The 12,264-nt window shown below is 38.9% G+C and overlaps 1 pseudogene; it reads right to left on the bottom strand.

Moving 5' to 3' along the window:
* Positions 1–278: 278 nt before the first annotated feature.
* LOC146330935 (uncharacterized) lies at positions 279–1,327 on the bottom strand (annotated as a pseudogene).
* Between the last annotated feature and the right edge of the window lie 10,937 nt (positions 1,328–12,264).

Here is a 12,264-nt window from a genome sequence, read left to right as displayed (position 1 = left end):
TGTGTGTGTGAGGGTGGGTGGGTGTGTGTGTGTCTAGGCATAAGAGAGCCTCATGAGGTGTGCTAAAAGTCACCTCATCCTTGCTCCAATAACATACAATTAAACTTGATGAACTGGTTGAACTAATAACAATAATAATCAAACAGTTAACGATTTCAATGTGTCTGTCTGTATCAGCGCCTGTGTCTGTGTCCATGTCAGAGTGTTTTTGCATGTGTGTGCCTGCATCAGTGTGTGTGTCTGTATATATGCATGAATGTGCCTTTTGTTTCATGAATTCATCTTGTGAGTCGGTTCCACACCTCTTTCAAGACTTCACATGGCGCTTTGTCACATTCTGTGGGGGTGGAATGAGTTCAAGGACATCATCAAACAGGTACCAGAGGATATCATCCTGATGCGGCCAGAAGAATCGGTTTGACCCAACACAATGCATGCATTTGACCTGGACATGTGTTGTTTGTATGTTTAGAATGATGCCTGGATACAAATCATCGTCATATCTGAGAATACAACATTTACCAATCAGCTCTGGACTTTCCCACTGGATTTCTTTTTCTGGATTCCCCCCACTGGCTGTCTGTGATACAGCCGTTTCTATCTTCTGGCCGAAACTGAAACACTGGGTGTTGAAGCACTTGCAGTTCAACTGCTTCCGTGTTGTGCACATGCAGCTTACATCACGAACCATCAGTTCTCCTGGAGCTACAGTAATGACCTGGTGAATTCTCATGGTTCCAGGAACAGCTGGTATCTGCTTTGGCATTTTCTCCATTGCTTCCTCAACATCTTCACTTTTCACAAAGAACAGTTTCACACTTGTGTTTGTTTCAGACAAGGCCCTGAGTAACTCTTCTGCATCTGGGATGTCATGCCCCTTTGCTACCATCATGTCAGCTGCTCTTTTTAAGGCTCCCCCGACACCATCTGGTGCTTCTTTTCCATGACTAGCCTCGAAAAAATTCAATGAACCAGCCTTGAATCCTCTTCTGTCCAGTTCTGTAGTGAAAAGGTAGAAGTTTCCTCGTTGTTTGTATTGCATACAGGGTCTGTCGCTTAAAAAGTGCAGCACAGACACTTGTGGATGTTGAAGGTAATCTAGCACAGGATTTAGGTGCTGCCATATTGCTGGAGGGCCTTTATGTCTACTGGGGCAGATGGTGCTAAAGCACACAGGCTCTGAGAGTCCACCAACATACAACATACCCATATGAAGGGTGGCCTGCTGATGTGAAGCCCCAAAGTGGACCGCCTGAACTTGAGAACTGTATTTACAGCTGTAGTTTTCTGAAAAGTCAACATGTATCAAAGCCTCCTCCCCTGACATTCCTCCTCCCCTGACATTCCTTCTTCAGCTCACGGCAGAAGGCATACTGCTGCTTGATATTAAAGTGATGTATTTTAAATTTCTTTACATAGCTGTGGAAGAGCTCAATGAGGTCTTCTTGTGTGCCCTCCACAGATTTCTTGACCGTCACCTTGACAGTTGCCTTTTCTCCCTTTTTGTCTATCTCCTTCTCCTCTGTTACCCACTGGGTAAATGATATAACATGACATAATTAATATTATTAATTATGAATTATTACCAATGATCATATGTAGCTACTCCTTTTCCCAACACCACCATGTAAACAAACTGACTGCACAGTTTCCTACCTATACTTTACTCTAGACTGACTCATGAGCAGATGAGTCTGCCCTGATGATTTTGTATCATCTGTCTCTTGTTGTCAAGAACACCAGAGAAGATCTTGCCTGTTCCTTTATGTATAATGTCCACTGAGATGGAAAACCTTGACATTACCTGAAATGACAAATTCATCCAACATAACATCTGACAAGTAGGTATCCTCTGTTCACCACAAGCTCATTCTGGAAAAAGCCAAGCCACTCCTCACGCCCCCTTCAAAATCTTTGTAACAGCACTGACAAAATTTAAATTAAGACACACCGCATCCAGTAAAAACCCGCTAACACATCCTGCGTCCTGTGAGTCCATGGTCTTGCATATTTGCTCGAGGCTCCTGGGGTCTGTCATATCTCAGCTTGTCAACCATGACTCCATGCTTTCAGCCTTTATTCTGAGCCCAGGAAAATACTCAAAACTAAATTGAACTTGGCATTTTCTTTGATACTTGAATACTTCTAACTGCAACTCAAGGTCTGTTGTACTAAAACTAGGTCAACTTTGAGGAAGTACACTAAAAAGGAACCAATCACATGGCAATAACTATAGAATGTAGCTGCTGTTATGTAATTAGAGTGATATTTGTTGTTATTTTTTATTTATATTTTCATATCAACATAGGTTAACAACAAAAGGACAACAAATAATTACACAACAACCACTACAATAACAAACAAACAAATACGACAACAAAAGGTATAAAATAATTCAGTAACATATTATGAGACACCATATAACATAAAAGGGGGTATACAGTATTATGCCCTATAATTGACAAATGAAGTCCTATATCTTAAAAAGTACATGCCATGAATATGGAATACCAGAAATTCAGAAATATTTCCCATGAGGCTCCTCAGTATCAGTCTCCAATATACCATGCAGAAACAATTCCAAATTTGGTCCTACTTCAAAAAGTTGTCACTAATCATATCAGCTCCCCGTTCCATTGTCATGGTTTTGGTTTTTTGTTGATTTCCTGTTTTATTTTGGTAGTTTCTGGTCCTCCCTCGTGTGTCCTGTTTTTACTTCCTGTCTTTGTCTGTTTTCCCGCCTTTTGTGTTCAGTAATTGGTTTCACCTGTCTTTGACTGCCCTCACCTGTGTCTTGTTTTCCTCCCTAGTGTATTTAATCCTGTTTCTTGTCCTCCTTTCTTTGTTGGTTCATTCACTTGTTCTTGTCTCCGTGCTTACCAGTGTTCCCTAGTGTTGTCTTGTGTATGGTTTTTTGGGTATTTTCTCCTGGCCTGGTTTTTTGGATTCACCTGCCTTGTTTCATGTAAGTTTTGTTGACCTTTTGTGGATCAAATATCTTTTGAACTCTCCTCTCCGCCTACTGTTGTCTGCATTTGGGTCCTCCACTTTGTCAGACGTAACATCCATACCAAGAAGACTGGAGAACTCGAGCCACCATGCTTCTGTTGAGAAACATGCTGGCTTACACATTTTCCAATTCAACAATATCATTCTTTTGGCAGCCGATAAGGCTAAGCCTACTTTACCATAGTGATGATAGTGAGGCTGATTTATTCTTCTCCTTCAAAATATACTCCTCCAACCAATCCCAACTACCTTTGACTCTGTCTTTTCTATAGCCCCAAATTAGGGGATATCTGGCATTAAATGCAAGATAATATAGATATATATCTGGGATTCCAAGACCTCCTCTGTCTCTCAGCATTGACAGTTTCCTCTGATTGATCCAAGGCTTTTTGTCCTTCCACAAGAAGGAAGAAATCATTCTGTTTATATTGTCAAACCAACTTTTGGGTATAAACAGTGGAACTGAAGAGATCAGAAAAATTAGTCTTGGAAGAATGTTCATCTTCAGCTCTTTACATGGTAAAGAGCTGAAGATGTGTTATATATGTACTTCTCTCCATCGATTGTGACAACGAGTCATGCTGGATGTAGTATTCCCACTCTCAGCTTCTGCTTTTTCAAATCTTCAATTATGTCATTATATTCTGCACGCTGTCTCTGCCCCTCAGCTGATAGATCTTGCCTAATATAATAAGGCTGCCCATTCCAGGAGAGTGTTTTTTTCTTCCTTACTTTGGCCAGAATGTTCTGCTTGTCTCCCCATCTCAAAAGGCACACTATGATGTTACATAGTGGATCCCCTGGGTTCAGACAAGGCCGCAAGGCACGGTGCGCCCGGTCATCATTCATCATTCTTACTCAAGCCCAAAACATAACGAAACACACAGTTCAACAGCCCTGTTAAATCATCTGCTTCCACGTCCTCTTTCAGTCCCATTATTCTGATGTTATTTCTCCTACGGCGGGACTCGAGGTCATCAACCCCTTGGCAGAGGAGTGACACTTGTTTGGATAATTCCTTAATGAGAGCGTTATCTCTTCCCAAACCATCCTCCAGATCGCTTATGTGTTTTTCTGCTTTTCCTGTGCTTCACCGCTTTGAAATCTTTGGATAAAGCTTGAATGGCCGAGTTAATCTCTTCGAGTTTGGTGTTCAGAGATTCTTGATTATTGTGGAATGTGTTGGCCAAACATTTTGCCCACACTAGAGCTTCCATGCGTCATGCAGGTGAGCCCTACCTGCGCTCATACCTCTGTTATTTAAAGGTTTCTTTGCTTTGTGTCTTTGCCTTGTTACCCAGTCTTGAGACATCCAGTTGTTGAGACTTTTCCACGTATTATTTAGTTAATTTCTTGTCTTTCGGCTGTTTTTAAGATAAAAATCTCTGGTCTGGTGCAACGTGAATCATACTAAAACGCTATGTTTGCCTGTCTGTAGTCATGTGATTTCTGTGATATTTGTTATTAAAATTTGAAGAGGCTACTTTCTGCAATGAATTGCAGCCAGATGAGCTGGATGCACCATTGCAGACCACCCCTAGAGTGGAGGTAAGCGGGGATAAGAGCCATGCTAACCCAGCACAGGATCAAGGTGTTGCACTTGACGTGTTCTAAGATGACAGGATGCAGCACTCAAGACTGCAGCAGGACGAGGGGAGCAGGTTTCTGTCTTTACATCACAGTCAAACCTGATGCACGTTGTTTACCAGGTGTCGAACTTTTTTTGTGAAAATGTCAACTACATGTACATAAATGAAATAGATACCCCAGATTTCTGTCATATTTTTAATAAAAACATGATTTAATCAACCATAAAAAGTTTTAGCTATACACTAAGTGCCCCTGCATCACCCAAACAGTATTACTAACTCAAAGTCATTAAGGTCAGGTAACTCAAAAGCAGGTTTTTAGTTAAAAAAAACCTCTCAACTATTGAGTTTTCTGAATGAGTAATGCGTTTTTAATTTGAAGTAGATCAATACTATTGAGTTAATGGCTGTCATTCAATGATATCTTAATAATAAGTAAATAAAAATAAGTAAATAAGTAAATGGCAGAACGCTGCGTGGTGACATCATCAACATCACTGCGTGGTCTCATCGGGCGCATTTTGACTTCTCAATGGCTGAACTTGGCAGAGACTGACGGATTAGGAAGTTAAGGTGACAAACAATATTAAACCTTTTTTTTTTGACAAGGACCCAGTGTATTAATGTTGTATTCGGTGCACAGAAAGGAATATTTTGTGTTCTTGTGTTTTTGACGACAGCGCAATTGGATAAGGTCAGTTTGGGGCACTTGGCGCCTTTGCAAGCTAGCAACGATGTTAGCTCATTGTCATGCTTGCCACTGAGGCCATTATCATCCACTCAGTCAGCTGCATTGTTCTGAGCCTGGGACTTCTCCTAATTCTAAGCGCTCTTCTGTGGTGAGTATAAATGTTTCTTAAACATCTCCTGTCTGTTGAAAGACACAGCAGTGTTATTAAGAGAAAGCATAGTACCATGCAGGTTTACTTGGACGGTGGCGGAGTAATACCTGTTACGTGGTCGGATGCAGGTAATGTTTATATCCGAGTGTCCGAGAGGACCTAAACAAGGTCATCATCAAACGGAAGTTAAGTTAAGCCCATGGGTTTATATGAGCTCCTAAAGTTAAAACGGTCACCTACACAGAGGCTGTAACGCCAGCAGGTTAGTGCTTTGAGTTAACTTTGTTTCCAAACGGCAGCAACGCACGTCATTAACCAGCACAACAGCTAATCCTCCTTCACCGTGCTCTCTACACATGCATGATTCTTGGGTTGAATATCATGAGGGGAAAAAGTTGATGCAGTGATACTGACAGGAACTCGTCCTGTGTTTTTCTCTTGTGCCTGCATGGGGGTAAAACCGCAGGTTTATCGGTTTACGTGCTGCCTGCATGATTCGCTGCTGTGAGACATTGGTGAGTGTGTCTGCAGACTTCATAAACTTCACTGGTTGACCCGACAGTTTCACAGAGCACCAACAGACTACACATTAAAAGGCATGTTTTGGTACTCTGTCTCTTCCTCTCACACATGTTATGAATTTAATGAAGTTATATAAATTTCAGCGCACTGAAGAGGAGTTTTTAAAAAAGTTTCGGAATTCCAAATGATTTGATAAAGCTTATATTGATGATAAATTGACACAAATTAAATAGAAACTCACTACTGCCACAGACAGTTACTGAGAAAGAGACACGAACTAAATAGGTCAAAGTTCACAATCATATAGTCAGGATTCAACAGGTCACAAAAGCAGAAAGTGTTCTTCAGGTCAGTGGAGGGTTTGAGAAGTTCGTATTTTTATGGTGGATGAACTCATTAACGAATAATTTGGTTGCAAGAATTAAAAGTGAGTTTTTTCAATGATTTTTGTCAATCATTGAAAAAAATATACCTTATTTCTGTAATGTAAAATCTGGTCTCAGACCACTGTGTGAATGATGGAGCTTTATTCATGCTAAAATGTGAATTATTACATGTATGCTTAAAGTAGAGGATGTTAAAATAATGCGTTTTGTCTACTGATTAACAGACAGAAGATGGCCAGCTCTGAAAATGGAGTCACAGGTAAAAACTGTTTTCATGTATCACAAAGAGCATGCTTCTCAAGACAAGTACATAATATTCCCAAGTTTAACTGTTTTCAGCTAAACACTAATCTGTTAACATTTGTTTTTTTTCCCCAGGTGTTTGCTGAGTTCCATCGCATCACAAATGTGAACCTACGCAACACATTCTACCTAAATTTTAAGGATTTATGACCAGCAAGTAAGTTGAAGCATTACTGGGCTATTGACACACTGTTGCTCTACTAATATGTGTTCTTTCAAAATAGGATATGTCTGTTGTTTTTTTTCCCTCTAAGGTTTAAAAAAGCTATTTAAACACAATTTAGATAGATGTTTTTCTTTCAAATAATACAAGCCAATTAACTTGGGTAGTTGCATACAAGTGTCTTGTGTCAAGACAAGAAAATGTTAACTCATCTTTATTTCTGTATGAGGAGCATGTAATTCCAGTGCAGGACCCCAAATCCAGCTTCTTGAATCATCTCTATAACCTTTTACTTTTGTGTCTGTGTGTATTTTGCAGTGGGAAGATGATCCAGACATTGAGGGCACTCCTGTTGCTCTCCTCTCTGTGGCAGTTGACAACCCCACTGACACCATCCAGTTTAACCCCGACAGCATTTCTGTTGTGATCGAAGATGGCATTGTTGTGAGAGGTCTGCCCAGGTTGGCTGATGCACTTCTTCTCTTGTTTGGCTTAATGTATGCATTGCATTTAGATTATCCAAAGAAACTTATCCACACATTTACCTTTGTTCAGAAAATACTGCTGTGTCTTGATGATAACAGACCAGTCAAACCATGCCTGCTAAGTTTGAAAAACGAGTTGTTCAGCAATGTTGAAGGCACCTGTGCGTAAATGAGACATCCCTGTATCTGGTCCTGCTAAGTTTGATAACTTTGCACCATACCTCAAAGGTGGCTGAAGAGAGAAAATTCCTTAATATACTTGTTAGCTGTTGAGTAAGTATGTTGCTTTGCTCAATTCAAGTGTGCAGTAAGTGATCTATGAAACAGTGGTTAACCTTTAAGTAATTTCAGAGTTTTCCTCTACTTTATCTACCTCAACAATGATGCACTGTTTGTGACTGATTTTATTTTAATAATTGGATCTGTGTTAGCTTTGATTCCACCAAAATGTCTTTTTTTTCATATCTTACATAATTTGTTGGTTATTAGTAATTTTGACCTTAATTTGCACCTTGTAGCAAGTACATTGAAATTTATTCACTGATATTTAACCAAGTACATGTTTATCAGAGAGAAGAAAAAGAGTATAATTTGTTTTATTATTATTTTTTTTGTTGTTGTTGTCGTGTTTAAATCACGCCTTTATCACTGTTGTGGAAATTACTTAATGGAACTGCTCTGGGGTTTATTTGTTGTTTTGGTAAGTGGACATGCTATGCATTTAGGTTCTGTTAAAATTAACATGGTCTGCCTTCCTGTAAAATACAGTTCAGATACCTGTAACACTGTTAAGCCTTAAGAATATTTTTTTTCTGGCTAAAATAATTCAACAAAACTGTTCCTGATGTTAAAAAACATGAACTGAAAAAGAGATGTGAGGTGTGTTTTTGTTTTTAGACATTGCTAAAAATTAATGGTACATTGTGAGCTAAAGCAAAAACAATATATCCAGTGTACATATACATGAATATATGTTTTATATGAATAAAATAAAAATACATTTGAGTTGGTTTAATCTAACTTAAAAATTATGATAACAACAAGAAAGCATTTGAGTAAACTGAAAGTACATTTTTTAAGTTCAGTCAAACTCATAAAATTTATTTCCACTACTCAAAAACTTTTACGTAATTGATTACGACAAATATTTTGAGTTTTTTCAACTTCTTCGGGTTTACAGTGTAGTATTAAAAAAAAGGTGGGAATACTGCTCAAGTACTGGTAAGCCTTCTAATTTTTTTTGACAAATTTATTAAATAATATTGCGATCAGATGTCTCAACTATAACATGTCAGCTCTGCAGCCCCTCTGCATGAAAGCTAAATAAGTAATAATAAAAAATGTGAATTTTGTGAATTCTGATTAGCGACTATGCTGTTAAATGAAAAAAACATAACTTGTCATCAACTAATTTTGTGAACTTGGAGTTGACATCTACATTTAATAAAAAGAATTGAATCACTAGAAGGTTGGCAAGTTTGAAGCTTTAATAGCTAAGAGTTTGATATTTTAAAATGTATTTTCCAGCATTACTGGAAGAGTAAAAATCAAATCCCCTCAAAATACGCTTTTGTCCCATTTTTGAAGGATGAGTTAATTGTATTGCTTTTGTAACCAGCATGTGTCACAACTACGTACAGTGTGAGAAAAGGGTAACTGTAAAGACTGGATCAGACAGAAGATTTTAGGGACAACGGGAGCCAATAGGATGGCTAACCATAGTGAAACAGAACCACAGGCTGCAACTGCAGATTTTAACTGCATGTACTGAAAAATATGAACAAGATAGAACGACAGGCAATTTCAAATATTGTATGTATGTATGATGTATATTCGTTCCACAGGTTCACTTAGAAAATAACAAGCTTAAAAAAATGTGCACACATAAAAAAAAATAAAAAATAAATAAATAAATAAATAAATAAATTAAAGACACTGGTAAATTGTTCAACATTTCTTTAAGAGTCACAGTTCGCAATCCAACTGTAGTGGAGTACAAAGAAAGGTAAGCATGGTGTGTGTGTGTGTGTGTATGTGTATATGTGTGTGTACTTGACGTGGGGTTTCAGTTCACATCCTCCTTTTGGCAGCGACAGGTTCTATATCTCATGGGCTGGGCTCCCCATCCAGTACTGGAAAAGGTTCTCTCAGAAACCATCTCTAAATCTCTGGTATCCCCACTGATGGCTCTGAGATCCCTTCTGAAGTCTCGGCTTGTCTTGATGGGACTCAAAAAACCTGACCCATGAATGAGGTCAAGATAAAATTACATTTATGCTAATTTTATGAACATTACTGATCATAAAATGAAGCTAATTTATTCAACCTAGCATTCTAATTCACAATTTCTGTTGTATAACATATGTAGTTCACTTTAGTTTCAAAATCACAACTTCATTCATAACCAAACAAAAATAATTACGCTAGAGAGCTCCACTTGTAGTAAAACTCCAACTGCATTAGCGTTGAAGCTCGCAGACTTTTAGGGCGCTAGTTAGTCACATGCTAGCGGAATTTCATATGCTAATTATCCATGTGCTAGCGGACTTTCACATGCTAATTTGTTACTTGCTAACAGTTGACTCAACTCACCTGGACAATGGAGCAACGTACAGGCTCAGAAATTGCGTCCGGCCTACTGGGCACTCACTAATACAGGCAGTGCTGTCTCCTCTTTTACCCACACAATGCAGTTTAATATTTTTACATAAAGCATAAATTAATACATGAAAACACAGCATGAACTTTCCCATTATGTTTTGCTCAGTTTATGTGTGCTTTTTAATAAAACTGTATTTATTTCAAATGGAATGATATTCATTCATTCATTTTCTGTAACCGCTTAGTCCGTAAGGGTCGCGGGGCTGCTGGAATCTATCCCAGCTGACACTGGGCGAGAGGCGGGGTTCGCCCTGGACAAGTCGCCAGTTCATCGCAGGGCTGACACATAGAGACAGACAACCACTCACACTCACATTCACACCTACAGGCAATTTAGAGTCACCAATTAACCTAGCATGCATGTCTTTGGACTGTGGGAGGAAGCCGGAGAACCCGGAGAGAACCCACGCAGATACAGGGAGAACATGCAAACTCCACACAGAAAGGCCCTGCCCCAGCCGGGACCTTCTTGCTGTGAGGCGGCAGTGCTAACCACTGCACCACCGTGCCGCCCATGGAATGATATAAATTTATGAATGTTAATACAGAGATGTATTTATTTATTCATCTTTTAATGGCTTATTTAACCCTCTGGGGTACACCTTTGCAAACTTGTGCTATTATAATAACTCTGCAACAAAGAAAATATGTTTTCACAAAATGTCAAATTAATCCCGCAACTTCACAGCCAATTCTGTTTTTAATCACACAGTGTGCACAGTGTGCATGATAGAAAACACTACAGTGGGTAAGTATATGAATCTCAGATCAACCAGCACATTTCAAGGTCACAGTTCACACCAAAATCAAAAATACATAGTTGTCCCCTAGCCTAGTAGAAAAGAAAGTATTTCTGATAGACTGTGCTGCACAAAGAAAGTAGTTCCTACATGGACCTGCTCACAACAAGGTTGGTGGATTATCTTGAGTAACCAGGTCATAATTTTTGAAAGAAACACTGGTTTTGAAATTTTAAAATGTATTTTTTGTGAGCTTCAAGCACCACAAGCTGAGTGCCATTTAGTCACATTATATTGGAGAGAAGGCAGATGAGAAGGCTGATATCTCCAAAACTCTGCAAATCACACCAAAAAATCTACATAGATAAATGGCAGTACAGGCCAGGGGAAATTATGTAATTTTGGTTTGGGGTGAACAATCCCTTTAATGAATGTGCAACTTAACATAAAAAAAACAATTCTCTCAGTACTTTAGATTGCTTATTTAATAACTTTATTTTTATAGCACCCTTTATATACAGATGCACACCAAAGTGTTTCACAAATCAAAGTTAGGCAAAGAACCACGTGCAGTGTATGACTGTGTACAAAGAGATTCATGCAATTTCCCACAAGTTAACAGAGGTTAAGGTTCAAAAGTTCAAAGATTTCAGTTCCAAAGCTTGCTTAAATCAATGTAATGTAATCATGTGAAGAAACAAATGCATAAAAATACACCAGTTTACTAAAGGGCCAACTCTTGTAGGAGTAAAAGTTCATAACAACACAAACAACTTTAAATTCACGTTAGAATGCATCTGAGGTTTATTGATATTAAAGAGAGAAACACAAGTGGGCTGAAAGTGCCTCACATTTGAATAGCAGTAGGTTTGCATTTAGCGGTCCAATGTGAGTTGTGAAAGTAGAACAATTGTGGGCTGTATAATGGCGCTTTGGGGAGGCAAGCCTTCCTCTGAGGAGTCAGAAGCTCCACCGCTGATCTTCTTGATGCATGATGGTAGCAAATGCAGATGCACCACAACTATTATTGTATGGCTACATCACTTCCCTGCTGACTCTAATAAACGCATGGTGTTTAGATTTAAGTGTGTGTGTTTGTGCATATGTGTGTGTGTGTTCACAGGCAAAAGCACAAAGGAAGGAAGCAGACAGAATGAAAGAAATATGCGTCGCTGTGCATAATTCGTCAGAGATCTGGAGCACTAGTGAGGATAAGAGTCAGAAAAGAATATTCCAAGGTCAACCACACAGTCTTGAGGATTCCTCATTTATAAAACATCTCTTGTATTTTCTTCAAGCTTTACACTGCAGACTATATCACCAACAGGATCACAGGCAGATTTCAGTTTGTTCACTGAGCTTCATGGACATCATTTCAGTGAGAATAAATTATTGTGCACTCTCAGTCTGAGCACCTGTAGCTAACATGATGCCAGTTTCATGAAGCAATGAAGTGACAAAGCAGACAAATAGCGTCTGTAACTTTAACACAATGACTGACAAAGTCTACCTGAACAAGTGTGTCTTGCCAAGACACTTTGACAGAAGAGTTTTGGGACTTTTT

Source organism: Lutjanus erythropterus, chromosome 3, assembly GCF_056507025.1.
Source record: "Lutjanus erythropterus isolate fLutEry1 chromosome 3, fLutEry1.hap2, whole genome shotgun sequence".
Classification (NCBI taxonomy): domain Eukaryota; kingdom Metazoa; phylum Chordata; class Actinopteri; order Lutjaniformes; family Lutjanidae; genus Lutjanus; species Lutjanus erythropterus.
Note: the sequence above shows the minus strand (reverse complement) of the source record. Positions and strands in the feature narration are given on the sequence as shown.